Raw genomic sequence first — 16,469 nt, 5'->3', positions numbered from 1 at the left:
ATAATTACAAGTAATGAGTGAAGTGTATGACTTCACCTCCAGCAAAATTTTCAGTTTGTCATCTTTGTAAGTTAGCTAGGAACTTAAGAAAAAAAAAAAAATCTCTAAAATGTGAAAGTAACTAATCATATGTACATTTATATTCCGTCAAATCTGTTATAACCTTAAGTTTTTCCTGTGAAGATATTTTCAACGCATCCTTTAAATGCATCTTTACAAACACTACTCTCTTTGGAGAACTTGTGTTGGTATGTTTGGAAATCTGCAGGAGTGAATGTTTCCTGTAGGATATTTGAAAGATGAGCCTTAGAGCTGTTACAGATTTTCTGCCTTCATACAAACAGGGATGTGCTCTGCTCTTCTGCACCAGACCAGTGATTACAGAAATGGATGGATCATTGTTGAACAGGAATGACTTGGAAGAAGGCATAACAGCTTGACCTCCGCCAGATAGCAGAGGTATGTGAAAGGAAAAGAAATGCACTGATATTCTTTTTCAGTGACATAGTATGGAATGCTACCGCTTATGATAAATAACTTATCTAAGGATTTCATCACCATTTAATTGAATAGATACAACTTTATCAAATCTTTAGGAATAAAATGCTTTGAGTTACCAGATATGAAGTTTGCTTAGCTCCAGAAACACTCAAGTAGAGTGTTTCAAGCACTGTGGGAACTTGGGAAAAACGTTAAATGAATAAATCAAGGAAATGCTCTTGGGAAATGGCTTGGTGACTAAAGCAATTGGCACAAAGCTGAGAGTGATGGCATTCATCTGTAATCCAAGTTGTCCTAGTTGGAGATGGGAAGCAAAGACTGGAGAACCCATAGAAGCCTGAGGATGAGCTAGACAGGATACATGCTAATTATGCAATACTGTGTCAAAAAAGGTGGAAACTGAAATAACCCCAAATCATCATCTGACCTCCACAACTGCGTCACACACACATACACACACATGTACTCACACATACATGTATACACACACATCATACATACACATCATATACAATATACAACTTTTACACAGAGATAACAATAACAAAGCATAATTGATGGGATGAATACTCATAATAAATTATATATAAATATATAATTACATATATTATATACAAATATATATATAATGTATATATTTATATATTATATGTAAATATACTCACACAAATACACACACGCACACACACACACACATACATACATAGGGTTTTATGAATAACAGACTCTAAATAATGTAGTTATTTCCTGATAGAATTTTTACAAGAAACTTAAGAAAAAAAACCGATATCTTTGCATGGGCTGCTAACATGATGTAGTAGCCCTTACTGACCCTACACAGCACTACTTAGCTTTATTAAAAACTACAGAGAACAACTGAGATACTGATCATTAAGCTATCATAAAGGAAATGAGAAATGGTTTTATTTCTCAGTCAATATGTTATGGCTGAGTAAAAAAAAAAAAAAAAAGAGACTTCTCTGTATGCTGGAAAGAATGATGTCAGAGTGTTCGTTCTGTAGTCGGCTAGCTGCAGACGCCACAAAAGAGTGCTGCTTTATAAATACAGTGCATTAAAACAGTCATTTTTCAGTGATATGTAAATTGTTTGGACACTTTGAATTTGTGGATCAGCAGAATCAGCAGATAGCGACAGTTTTAAATTTGCTAAAAATCAATAGAAGATCAGTAAAATCCAATTTTCCTAAACCAGCCTGTGACTTCAACTGAATTAAACCATTTTTGATGCAACTGATAGATCTTTATTTTCTTTTCCTTCTTCCTTTTTTTCAAAAAGGACTTTAAATGAATTTAAAATTGCTACACTTTATTAGTAACTGCACAATGTAGGTGTGAATTTGATTGAAGTGATCTGCTTTCTATTTTTTTTAGCAGCCTCAGTGCATCTACACACACATTTTATTCTATTTTCAGAAGCTTAATTGTATTACCCCTTAATTATTACTTGCAGATGATTTTTTTCTCTCATTATGGCCAATTCCCTGAAAACAGAATCAACTTCTGTTGAGTAGCAGCGACTTAGCATGTATTCTGCATCTGCAGTCTCAGAATGGAAGTTTCAAATAACGTATAGCTGATCCCTTTGTAACAAGACACTCTATATTTTGTTGTGATTTTGTCACATTATACAAAATGTCCTTTGTTAAAGTACGGCAAATCATATCATGGATTTTATCAGCTACTTCTAATTCATCTCTTTGCCTTCTAATCGGTGGGTGGGTGCCATTCAAAGTTCCTGGGCATTTGATTCAAATACTACATTTAAGAGCCAGGAGTCCACTGATAAGTTAGAAATAGACTTGCGTTCAGAAAATCATGATCAGTATAAACACATTTTTATCCTCATTAAAGAGAGATCTAAAGGTTATTCTTTTTTTTGGTAGGGACTTAATTGGTAACCAGCTGTAGTGACTGTTTTTAGTTGCCCCGAGTTGTAATAAAGAACATGTTTGATACAGTAAAATACTCTTCTCATCTTGTTCCTGGAAATCCCTTGGTCTTCTAATGCAGCTGTTTTCCTGAAACTTCTTTCAAATCTGATAACAATGGGGAGAAATAAGGTTAAATGCCGGAGAGCTTATAGCTTTGTTAGCACAGAATTGCAGTCCCACTTCTAAGTGTGATTTCTAAAATAGACCATCGTGTCATCAGAAATTTTAAGAGATTAAAAAAAAATAATCTAAGCAAATTTTATTCTGATGAACATGTCTCCCCACTTAGGATGCCCTTCAACCCCCTAGCATCCTGTGTCTGTGCTTTCTGCATGTGAAATTGCCTGTATCCCCTGGCACACTCGACTTGCTCAGGGATTGATATTTATTTTCTGCTCTCCTTTTTATTGCCCACACATTTCGCTATTATGCCGTGTCAGGCCCTTTGTCAGCCAACAGCTTGTGTAGCCTTGTAGTTGGAAGCCATATGTCTGGGAGGCATAATATGTAACAGTGATGCATAAAACACACAGCAGCAGCCTCATTGGCTGGAGGAAACCATTTACCAAAGTTCTGTGATAGTCTCTCAAAGTTAAAACACAAGATGTTAATTCTACCTGTTTTCCAAAGAGCTTGCCATTATTATTGACGTGCCTCTGGCTTTATGGCTCCAGGATGGATGAATTATTAGTGTAGCTTGACATTTTTAAATCCCTAACTCTGTAGCCTAGCATCTCACTTCCCATTACCTGCTATGGGCTTTAAGAGGCCATGCCAGTTGTTGGTCAATGGTTGTTCAGTAATTCAGAGATGTCAACTTCTTTTGTGGGTTGAAAAAAAAAATCTATTATGCACTTTATAATACATTATCCAAATAATAATGTAACATGCTACTGTGGATCTGAGGCTTAAAAGATATGCATTTTGATCTTTGTGTGTGTGTGTGTGTGTGTGTGTGCGTGAAGAGATCACACTCTGTTACTTCAACTTTTTAACAGTAAAGCTATGTGATTTAAATGAAATTCAATTCCTTATTAGATTTTAATGTCTAACAAAGCAGTAGGATGAGATAGTGGAGTGGTGATGGATTATACATTATTGAAGACACTTGAATATTTAATCTTCAAAAAGTTCAACCAATTAGAAAAAAATAACAAAAGATATTTGAGTTACATAAGTGTATAGGACACATAGGATACATGAATTTTCTAGAAACAATGTACTGATTCTCATTATACTAAGGGTTTTTTTTTTTTTATATAGTTCTTTGCATGTCAGGGAAAGATGTAAACATTTGGAGCAATGATAGATTAAAAAAAAATCACAAGCCAACAACATCTGAATTTTGTTAAAAGAATTGTTAGCCTTTAATCATATTTATATTTTTGGTGTATATTTTAAGTACAAGCGGGAGTTAATTGAAAAATTTGAAATATTTAAGTGGGTCAGTTCATTCCCATGTGTGTCTATATTTGAAGTTTTTAATTGTTAAAAAATAAGTCAAGGTTGAAATATCTCATTTCATATTTATCTTTTAATGTATACCAAGCTTGCCCTCTCAGCAGGAAACACTTTCAATTAGGAAACCTGTAATGAAACGCAGCACAATTAATTGCCCGTTAGTCTCCGAGACTAGATCTATATTACCAGTTATGTTGCTAAATTGTGGGTTTGGAAACTTGCCTTACACAGATTGACTTAACAACTCATCAAAGGATGTATTCTGAAGTCCCAGTGATTAGTTCCAGTGATTAATTTAAAACATGAGCCACATTTTCTAGCCTTCTCCTGTTGTCAACCCCAATGACTGACTTTAAACTCCTGTCTCCAAAGAATGCACTGGAGCGTTTCAATCTGTAGGACCATTCTCTATGAAAGCTCTTTTCTCGACGAAGTGTGGAGCAAAGACTGAAGGAAAGGCCATCCAGAGACTGCCCCACCTGGGGCTCCATCCCATAAACAGACACCAAACCTAGACACTATTGCGGATGCCAAAAAGTATTTGCTGTCAGGAGCCTGATATAGCTGTCTCCTGAGAGGCTCTTTCAGAGCCTGGCAAATACAGAGGCGAATGTTCTCAGCCAATTTTTGGACTGAACGTGGGGTCTCCAATGGAGGAGTTAGAGAAAGGACTGAAGGAGCTGAAGGTGTTTGCAACCCATAGGAAGAACAACAATATCAACCATCCAGACCGCACTCCCCCCACTCCCAGAGCTCCCACCAACCCAAGAGTACACATTATTAGTTCCAGTGATTAATTTAAAACATGAGCCACATTTTCTAGCCTTCTCCTGTTGACAATCCCAACGGCTAACTTTAAGCTCCTGTCTCCAAAGAATGCACTGGAGCGTTTCAATCTGTAGGACCATTCTCTATGAAATCTATGTATGCCACATATGTGGCAGAAGATGGCCTTGTTGGACATCAATTGGAGGAGAGGCCCTTGGTCCTGGGATGGCTCCATGCCTCAGTGTTGGGGAATGCAAGGGTGGGGAGGTGGGACTGGGTGAGCTGGTGGGTGAGCATCCTCATAGAAGCAGGGAGAGGGGGTTTCCGGAGGGAAAGCCGGGAAAGGGGATAACATTTGAAATGCAAATAAATATCCAATAAAAAATTGAAAAAAAAAAGTTCAAAAGATGAAAAGAGAGGGAAAAAAGAAAAGAAAAAAAAAAGAAGAAAACATGCTTCTCATTTGACGTCCACCCTTTTGCTCTTCTTGCTTCCTGTCCGTTAAGTAATCCATGTTTATGTTCTTGCAGGATCCCTTCCTCATTTTATGCCTTACCTTCTATACTGGGTGACATTCTTAGGACTCGAACCAAGAAACATTTAAAAAGTACTTGCTATATACATGCCACAGTGAGAAAATGCAGAGAGAGACAAAATGTGTAAAACAAGGATCTTGTCCTAGGGACCATCTCCATCTTTTTAAGTGGAAAAAAAGAAATCTATGCTTTTCTTCTCTGTATGGTTCTGTCAAGTTAAACTCATTGACCCAGCCGAATTTGTTCACAAAACATACTGTCTCTGATACTTCGTGTGTGTGTGTGTGTGTGTGTGTGTGTGTGTGTATGGTGCTAACACACACATGCAGGTGTACACACCTGCGTGCATGTGCCCACATGTGTGTATCTATGTGTTTATGATGATGCATGTATGCTTGTGCTTGTGGGGGCCAAAAGACAAACCTGAGTATCATTACACTGGACAAGTCTACCTTATTTTGTGGCACAGTTTCTCATTGCCCTGGAGGTGACTGTGTAGGTTTTGCTAAGTGGCCGAAGTCTCAGAGCCCCATTTGTCTCTGCTTTCCCAGTACTGAGAGAATACACATATCAGATTATTTTACATGCATGCTAGAGATCTATCCTCGTGCTTGTTTGAAAAGCACTTTCCCGATGGAGCCAACTCCCATTTGTCTCTGCTTTCCCAGTACTGAGAGAATACACATATCAGATTATTTTACATGCATGCTAGAGATCTATCCTCGTGCTTATTTGAAAAGCACTTTCCCGATGGAGCCAACTCCCAAGACTTTGTTTCTGACAGCTCCAACTGAAGCTGTATTTTGGAGTCCTCACGGGACTGCTCTTGGTCTCCTTGGAACTTGGGATTCAATATGTTACACTTTAAACTTTCCAACAATATGTTTTTACTTCCTTCCCAAAGCCCTTGTTTGTTGTTGAATTCTCTGTCTTATGTATTGTCACTTGTGTTCCCATTTATCATTGGTCATTTATCCATGCTCTCTATATTTGCTTTTAAAAAATTGACTATTATTAGTTCTTGCCAATTTTCCTCAGTTGAGAATTGTGACTATTTATGTGCTGCTTGGTCATCCACTCACATACCATCATCCACACATACAACTACTGATCTTATATCACGCACGTTGGTGTATTAAACTTGGAGGACATGATAGAAATCTAAGTAATGGGTACTTTCAAATGTCTATATTTTATCACATTTGTTTTATTTTGTGTTTGTGTGTATATGCGTGTGGTCACGTGTGTGCCATGGCATGCATGTGGAGGTCAGAGGACAGCTTGCAGTACTACATTCTTTCCTTCCATCATGTGGGCTCATGCTGATTTCAGGGTCAAAAGTTTGTCAGGCTTGTCCCCCCTGCTTTAGCTCATTGAGCTATCTTCTCTATCCTCAAACTTTTTAGTATTAAGTAGAACCCATGTTTCAGTGACAAACTTCAGTTATATCATGGCATGTCTTGTGAGAGCCTTTTATGGTAGTAGAATGTCTAGTGCCTCTGAGATTTCTGTTCATGTAGGCAAACAAATATCTTGAGAGCCATGACTACGTTATCATTACATCCAGTATTTGTCATCTACAGTATTTTCTATGCAGTCAAATTTAATCTGAATGTTTAAATGAAGTTGGGATTTAAAAGAATATGGAAGATAGCTCATCACAAAAGAGGTGGGTATGATGAATTACTTTATCATGAAAAATGAATTAAATGGCTAAATAATACACACAAATGAGGATATGCTGGTCTAGGTGTGTGGGTTTGTGTGCATATGTGTGTGTGTGTGTGTGTGTGTTTGTGTGTATCTTTGTGTATATCTCTGTGTTTCTCTCTCTCTATTTCTCTCTGTTTCTCTCTCTGTCTCTGTCTGTCTGTCTGTCTGTCTGTCTGTCTGTCTNTCTCTCTCTCTCTCTCTCTCTCTCTCTCTCTCTCTCTGTGTGTGTGTGTGTGTGTAGGCCCTGATCTATCCTTTAAAACAGTTCCTTTAAAACAGGGTATCTCATTGATAGTAGAGTTGGGGTTGTGATCAGAAAGCTTAAACATCCTCCTATCTTATCCTCAAAGATCCATATGATTTTTAAAGATCTTTGTTTTTGTTTTTACCTGGGTGCTAAGATTAGAACTCTGGTTCTCATACTTTCTAAGTAAGCACCCAGAGCATCTCTCCAGACTGATCTAAGTTTGTACTCGTGCTCAAACATGAGCTATAAGTTAACGGTAGATAAAGTGGGCTAGCAGAGTAAATTGGCTATGGGCAAACTCTATTTAGTTCCCAAACACAATATTGACTGGCATAATATTTTTTAAATATAAGCCAGTATTTAAGCATCAGGATTATATATATATATTCAAATCACCCGTTTTTAGGCTTCTCGTTGGAATTTGGAAGATTTATGACACTGGGTTTACATTCACACAGTAGCAACAACTGGCCAGACATGTAGCCAGTGGTTCCTCTGCACAGTGGGTATATTTCTGGTTCCTCACTGTTCCTGGAAGACCTACCTCAGGCATTTACTGTGCCTTTCCATCTCCAACTGGAAGTTGGAACCCTTACAGACTGGCTTGAAGAGCTGAAAGGAGAAGAAAAAACATCTCTTCTGGAGCAGAGATGAGGAACAGATACCCCAGACACGGCTCCCAGAAAAGAATGGAAACCGTGCTCCCACATCTGGTCATCAAGATCTGTATCAGTGTAGCTGAGAAAAAAATGAAAGACTTAAATTTTAGCCCACCAACCAAGGAAATGAGCTCTTTGGGTGACTAGGAGACAGAAGTATCAAGTTCAAAGGATAGAACTCTTTCAGGTGAACATTCACCCACTTGAATTTTTAATATTAATTACACACACACACACACACACACACATACATACACACACACACATGAAGGAAAGGAGGATGCCATTGGGGTGGTGATTTCTTTCTTATTTTTTCTATATCAATGTTCATTAAATTTCTGTAGCATTTTGTGAGTAGAAATCAGTACAAACAGCAAACACCCATGAGCCATCTTAGAGCTTTGTTTTCTGGCGTTTTCTACCTAGAGAGGATATCGTAATCTTATTAAAATATTCAAATGGTTTTTCTAGTTATCTTAAATCCTTACAACTCTATTTAGGGACTTGAGATGTTTCCTCTTGAGGAAAAAAAATTGACTCCATTATGGTTTAGTTGTTCATGTATGCTAATAAATAACACTAAACGTCTGTCCCTTGCACTTGGTTGGGACTAAGAGCAGAGTGCCTATTAGAACATAGTTCGCTTTCAGAGGATGCTGGGTTCCTTAAATTATCATGGAAAAAAAAAAAAAAAAAAAAAAAAACAGCTCCGATTTCTTTGATGTGCCGCCCATCTTGCAGTAGCCCTGCTAACATTAGAGAGCTCCATCTTTTTTTCCTTTTCCCTGGCACTTTCACATTCTGCAAGCTTGCCATTAGGTATGGCAATTAAGTCAATTTTAGGATATTTAGCTTAATGGAAGTGGGGACAAGGGTTGCTTAAAAATAAGGACAACCGTTTGCTTGACGGTTTTCCCTTTGCTAGCTGCACTCCTCGGGGCGGTGAGATTTAATAACACTGGCATGTGGGTTATAGTAGAAATATCTAGGAATTTGACAGAAATAAGAGAGCTCTTCATCATATCAGATGTATAGACTGGAAATATGAGTACTTAAAAGCTGCCTCCCACCCCAAATTCTGATGTTTGAAAACTATGATGCTTGTTTTGAAACTCTTACTTTGAGTTATTTGTACTTTTTTGTAATCTGGGGAAAGTTGCTTTGCCATCCAATGGAGTCTAGCTGGCCACCAAGCATAGTGTTCAGTGTCACTGTTTGTAACCATCTCTTCATACCTATGTATCTCTCAGAATGGCTAAAATCCTGTTTGTATTCTGTCAGGCTTGTTTGTTTTGTGGAAAGAAATCCAAAGCTCAAAGTGGCTGATTCTAGTGAATGGATTTTTCTGATGAACTAGGTTATTACTATACTAGTGTTTCTTCGTGTACTTGAAAATTACTTTCTCAAATCTGAAATTTTTCAAGGGTTCACTAGTTTTTGGATGTACTTCATATAAATGCTTGTATGTGTGTATGCCTGTGGCGGCCAGACTCAGAATACAGATATCTTTCTCAGGCACTGTGTATGTATGTATGTATGTACTTATGCATGTATTTATGTATGTACGTATGTATGTAGTCTTATTTAGGAAGCTATTTATCACTGGGACTATCTCCCAGCACCTTGGGGTAATTTTAAATATTGAATTCTTTTATACTTCTAATGGGGATGATACTGAGGTTTGTTAGAAACATGGCTTTAATCTGTATTTGGTCAAAAGAGAAAAAAATATCAAGGTGTTCACAGCTTGGGGACAATAAAGATTCAAAGAATGTGTCTTCCCAGATAAGGTCTCTTGCAGAGACACTCCACTCTTTTGAGTTAGAGCCCACTGAGTGGAATCATAGATCTAGTCATCTGGTGATCCACCTTCTTGTTCACACTGTGATGTCACCACGTGTGCCCTTTCTCTGCTCTTAAATGACCTTCTGTGTCTGAGTTATTTTTGTTCTAGGTTCAGCTGATGGGGTCCTGACCCCAGGAAGGTGTCAAGCACAGCTGAGTATCTGTCCTCAAGGATGCTCTCTGTGAACAATTCTTTGGATGTTCTCTTCTACAGTTATTTCTAAGCCAGCCTTCATTCTTCTGATCTCTAGTTATGGAACATTCGGGCCACATATTTTCTCACTCATGAGTAACCTCAATGAATAGAAAAGTGCCCAGAGGAGTCAACATTCATTACATTTCTGATTACATTTTAGGGAAGGAAATGGAAGAATCTGTGGATCTGGGTGGCAGGGAGGAGGTGTATGGTCCTACGAAGAGGAGAGAGCAGAGCAGCAGCAATCATCAGCAGAGACAGAACATCAACGCTCAGTTAAGAACTGGCATCACGCTGGCCAATTATAAGAGCAATTACATTGAAGAATAAACTTGCACCGAATCCAAGAAGCAACACACAGGCAGTATGCACAGTGGCCCAGTGATTGGGGCTGAGTCTATGCCTTTCAAGCATAGCTTTGACTCATGGATACAATGAGATGTGCTCTATATCCAGAAGAACTAGGAAAACACTTAGGGTAACCCACAAGTATTTCCATATTTAAAAACCATAAGGTATCTCTGTAAGCCAGGCATAAATTACAATATTCAACCACACATGCAATTGGGTTGAATGCAGCCAAGAAAGAAGCTGTGGGACCAAGAAGGAGAGGGCACTTAGGCAAGTGCTAGAGCTTGAAACCTTATGCTGGAGATGACAGCTCATCTTAAGTGTGAGAGGAAAGAAATGAGGGAAGGAAGGGACTTGGGACCAGAGAGAAGACAGGCTGTAAGAAACATCATTGAAGAACAATGTGTCTTATGAGAGAAATTCTCAAGCTGACGAAATTCATTCTTGTCAAAGGGTCTTCAGAGTTAGAATTTTTGCTTCTGGAAGTTGTGTTTTCCAGAAAGTCAAATGTGTACTTTTCATTTCTCTGGGCTTTCTGATCAAATGTCATGTTGTTCTTCTCTGCTGCCTCATGTGGCTTTATTCGAAAGAGGAATTATCATTATGTCCCTATTCCTAACAGAGTCCACACGGAGGCCTGAGCTAAGTTTGAGCTCAAAGGTTTGTATAGTAGGCCTTAAGGGAGTAGACCTGCAAATACTGATAGCTGGTGAGCCCATCTGAGATGCACTTTTACCTCTGTGACTACTTGAAAGCACAAATAATTCACAGCAGGAAATCTGCCAATTAATCTCAATTTTGAGAAAGGAGCCTAGATCACAGGGCTCCAAGTCCTGATCTCAAGACTTTTCTATTAGTTTCTTACAGTTTTTTGTTTGCTTGTTTGTTTAAATAAGTCAGATCTTTCTTGTCGTTTAGAGTAAAGAGTTAGTTTAAGATGCTAAAATTTTATACTTCGCTGGGTATAGCATGCACACTTCAAATCAGGAGATAAAGACAGGAGATTTCCTGGAGGTGTAGGGGTTTAACAATAGTTTGGAATACCTAGTAAGATACTACATCAACAAAAAATAATTCTTAAGCATCATTTTTAGATGTTACAGCATCAAAATTAAAATCTTATTTCTTGCAAGGCCCTTCTACTATAAACTATATATTAGTAAAATATATTTAATGACCATCTTCTTAGTATTTTTCTGGGTTGGATGCCTAATTCCTATAAAAAACAACTTTACATATTTGCCAAAAATTATCAAGTCTGTAATACATGAAAATGAAAGTCTCACTGTAATAAGCCAACACGTTTGTAAATGCTCCACATTTGGTGAACTTCCACCTGGAATTCTCAAGACATGTACCCCCTACCCCCCTGCAGTGATGGTGAACAAGATTGGGGTCTTGATGAACTCAGGTTTAGGAAATATTTGAGTTGTGGTAGTAGGAGAAATGAAAGGAGTGTTACGAACAAGCAAGTGATTATGTACATGGTTGATCCTGGGCTGGGGCAGGGGCTGGTTCTTGAGGATGAAGAAATGAAAGTGGGAAAGTGAGAAAAACAATTTCAGAACAGGTAAGAGGTCCAAAGTCATAAAAGAAGCTATTTTATTTTAAGATAGCATCCGTCCTTCGTTTTAAGTGAGAGTACGCCTATGTATCTATTTTGAGGTTTTTGTCTATAGATACTGCTTTCCTAACTTTGTTTTAAGATACTTTGCCAGTAGTGTGTGTAAATGCAACTGATTTCTTTGTGTTGATTCTGTGTCCTGGATTTTACCTAAGGCATTAAAAGTTTATTAGTTCAATCTGTGTGTGTGTGTGTGTGTGTGTGTGTATGCATGTGCACACCTGAGTATGCTTGTGCAGTCTTTAAAGATTAATAATCAGAATAAAAATATATAAGTAGGTAGAAATATATATCTGATAAGGAACTATTCAAAACTATACATAGATAGATAGATCTCCCACAATTTATAGAAAAAACATCTAATAATCCAGTTTTAAAATGTACTCTTGGCATGAGTTAGTATTTTTGACAAATACATACAAATGGCAATGGGTATATGAAACAAAATAATAGTCACTGTTATTAAACATCAGAGAAATGCAAATAAAGTGAAATATCACCTCACATCTCTTAGAATAGCTTTCATTAAAACAATATAAATACTGGGAAGAAAAGGGAGAAACTGGAACCTTTGTGCATTCTTGGTATAATGGAATATGTTGTATCCACCATGTGAAACTATACAATAGGCTCTCAAAAACAATTGAGCAACAGAGTTGTTCATTATTCAGACATCTTATTTCTAGATGGCTGTGAGTGACTTTTTATTCAGCCATCTCACTTCTAGATAGCTGTGAGTGACTTTGAAGTTCTCAGCATTCTTCCTGTACTTCCCAGGTGCTAGGGTTTCGGGTTGGAGCCACCAACCCAGTTTTAGAAGGTCCTGGGGATTGAACCTAGGAAAGACTACATTTCTCTGGACTGTCTACAGTTGTCAATTTCATAGACATAAAGAGGAGACTGGCAGCCACCAGTGGCTAGGGGGCTGGAAAAATGAGAAATTCCTCTATATACAACAAGTTATAGTTATACAGTACCATTTATCTAAGATGAATAAGTTCTACAGATCTGCTGTATGGTACAGTACTGTACTTGACAGCTCATTAAACAATATACCTCATGTTTAGACAATTTTAAAATACCACACACATATGCATGCACAACCATATAAATTGTGCTGTTAAAAATAGATAAATGCTGTTTTCTTTTGATTTGAAAATAAATAGTAATTGGTCATTTAATATAAGCACCAATATAGGATAAGGTTAAAAACAATTTTTAAATTGGAATTTGAGATAGTTTTTGAACTTGAATTACTCTTGGCAAATACGCAATTATAGTTATTTGAGAAATCTTCTAAAATGTGAATATATATTTCATATCTTTTCAAAGTGTATTTACATCAAACTGCCAGATGTTAGACATGTGTAAGTGCTCATGTGCCTTACAATTAGTATAAATCGCAAATGCTTAGCATTTATTTATCACCTTACAGAGAACTCAAGTATCATAAAGTTAATCATATTTGTTAATCTTTATAGAAAACAGGTGTATTGTTTATTGCACTGGCAGTTTAGAAAAATCAGACAATTTGTTAGTCTCAAAACATATAAGAACATTTCTTTATGAATAAAAGAAAAGGAGAGGTAAGAGGGGAGAAGTGGAGAAGAGACATAAAGACATAAAAACACACACACCCATGAGTATGCACAAACACACAAACAGGGGTGGTGGGAAGGTGGGGTAGAAAACCTATTATTCCACATGATTTTTATGCTGATCATAGATAAATTGTGAAGCTGTGGCAGTAAATAAGGTATGGTCATCTGCCCTGGCTTTGCTCACAAATGACAACCTCCACTATGTACGTAGTCAGAAAGCCAAGAGGAGGAGAGCGCCAATATTCGGTGACTACATACACAATTAGCTGCAACACAAAGGCAGTTTCCTGTTCTCATGACTTCAGTGGAGTGGGTTTCATAGAGGAAGAGGCACATTCTTTCACAGTTGGAGTTGACAAGTGGATTTCTTTGTTCATCTCTGACACACTACTTAAAATGATGTTAATTAACTTCACTTGGTCCGTCTTACATCTCATATTGTCTTTCGTAACTTGGTTTTGGCTCAAAAGATTGAAAAGGAATAAATAGTTAATCTTTGAATAATTTATTTCACATATTGAAACTTCAACCAATTCCTGGTTTTTACACATTTATGATTTCCAATATTTTTTATTAATTTTTATGAATTGATCTGCCCAGCGCTTAAGTTGGTATATTTATTAGAAGTTATTCACAAAGACACAGGACTTATATTTCTACTACTATGAGACTGCAAATGAGGAGAAAATATCTGGAGAATGTATCACTTAGTAAAGTGATGCTTCTGTGTGTGTGTGTGTGTGTGTGTGTGTGTGTGTGTACATACATGTTTTTCAAGATAGAGTTTCTTTGTTTAACAGTAGTGACTCACTTTGTAGACCAAGCTGGTCCTGAACTCACAGAGAGCACGGGCTTCTGGCTCCCTAATGCTGGGATTAGAGACGTGCACCACCACACTTGTCTCTAAAGTAAATTTTTGTTCAATTTACTGATTGACCTGTCCATACACCAAGAATTCTTGGCATATAGTATGTTAATCTTTACCCAACCCTTAAGAAAATATTCTGCATTACCAAATTAATCTGATAAATATTAATGTTAGTTACCAAAAATGAGAAACAACTTCTTTTAACTGTGTTTTCATTTTATAAAATAATAAGTAACTTAAACAGATGTTTGAAACATGTCATATAGCATGCTGATAAACATCAAACAAAACTCATCAATCCAATTACATTTAGAAAGAAAAATCCCGAGTTCACAATGCTTATCTTTCTCTTATGGATGTTTGTTTCCTACCTGTCAAGATGAGAAGAAAAGCAGTGGTACATACGTGACAGGGTAGTTGTAAAAACAGAGCAACCCATTTAAACTAAAATACTATATTGGAAAGTAGAGAGTGTTTCACACATTTGATTACAGTAACCCCATTAAAGAGAACCAAGCTTGGCTTAGAATTGTTAGCCAGTACATTTTAAGATTGTGAGATGTTGCTTTTGTGAAGTAGTGACAATATGGCTGCTGGGAAAATGTACTTTTCTTTTCTTCCTTTCCTGTAAGTTTAAAACATGCAACTTCAATTGTTCGCATCACATCAGCACCCCTATCAGTATGTGCTCCTGTGTTGCCTCCCCCAGCCTGGAAAGGCTGACTTTTCCCTTGCTGCCACTGAGCCAGAGACCACCTGGAGTGGGGCCTTCCGACCTAGGTGGCTCTATTGTTCTACACCTGCCTGCTCTTCTCCAAGACACTACTACCTGCTGAGAGACTCTTGAGAAATTCCAGAGACAGCATCTTGAAGATCCGCCTACAGGCTCACACCTCTAGGACAGGCACCAAGAATGGATTGGGCCTCCCCCCTCTTTATAAGCACAGACTCTTAGTAAAATTTAAGAAGCCTTGAACAGAAAACCATGTCTCAGCATCCATTATTTCTCTCGTCGTTTTCTCCCATACAGCTCCTGCCTCCCACTCAGGAACCCAGTTAGTATGGCCGCAGGCGGCTACACTCCTGCGATGCAATCTATGAAAAAAATCAACTCCCAAAGCCTTCTATGTGCCTCCTGAAGCTTGTATTCTACATCAGCGTAGATGAGATAAGGGCAGAGGTGTGTGCTAAAATATTCTGCAACCGTCAGCATGAATGTAAAACATCTCATCGGTTCAATTATCACTGTAGTTATCTGCACATATCATCTAGAGCAAGCGAGCCAAGCAACTTCATAATGTAATATATAGGAGGAAACAGCAAGTAACAGATAAGGAGAGATAAAGGCTTTTTCTTGCTTTTCCTTATGTGTAATTTTTTTTTTTTTGCTTGCACTTTAGAGATTAAGCTTACCAATAACTGAGTTAAATCCACAATTAAAGAGACTGCTAGCAGTATTTCAGAGATGGAAACCATGAATGAATACATCGTTACAGAGTCCCTTGCTTTATTTAAGGCCATTCAGGATTCCTGTTGATTAGGAGCAAATACGTAGTTTTGTTTTACAGTGAAACACACACACATACCTCCCCCATAGGCCTTTGACAAATTATAATTTTCCTCTGTAACAAGAATCGTGTGCACTGGCTTAATATTATAACCCAAACTAAAAGTGTGAAGCCTTTCAATATTTTTGTGTTAAGTTGCTTTATTTGGTTAATGTTACCAATTAATCATAATCTCAAATGGTATAGTTGTTGGGTTTATAGCAAAATAAAAAATAAACAAAACAAAACAAAAAAAAAACAAGTAGGTAACACCTCACATTTAGATGACTTTTGCCTTTTATTTGCTTTTAATTAAAAAGTATTAAAATTAACTCATTTACTTCCAAATTAACTCATGCTTCTATATATTATATAGACTTTTTAACACTGATGTTTTAAAGAGGATATTTATGGAGATCTCAAAGTAAATTATTATTGATCCAGTATAAGTGCTTTAACATTAGAATGAATTTAGTCAAACTGGTCTGTGATTTCCTGTGAATTAAGAGAGTAGCTTATGGTCCTCACTCAGCCCCTTTGTGGTTGCCTCATTGAAAGAAAGAGAGAGAGAGAGAGAGAGAGAGAGAGAGAGAGAGAGAG

General features: G+C 37.4%; 1 long non-coding RNA gene across 1 annotated transcript in view; it reads right to left on the bottom strand.

Moving 5' to 3' along the window:
- Positions 1-1,406: 1,406 nt before the first annotated feature.
- LOC110319722 overlaps positions 1,407-16,469 on the bottom strand; it is a 40,324-nt gene continuing 25,261 nt past the window's right edge. The window contains exon 3 of the long non-coding RNA XR_002380415.2: positions 1,407-2,558. This is a non-coding gene — a long non-coding RNA (uncharacterized LOC110319722). The remainder of the gene's footprint in view (positions 2,559-16,469) is intronic.

Source organism: Mus pahari, chromosome 4 (genome assembly GCF_900095145.1).
Source record: "Mus pahari chromosome 4, PAHARI_EIJ_v1.1, whole genome shotgun sequence".
NCBI lineage: Eukaryota > Metazoa > Chordata > Mammalia > Rodentia > Muridae > Mus > Mus pahari.
This window is presented reverse-complemented; position numbering and strand designations above follow the sequence as displayed.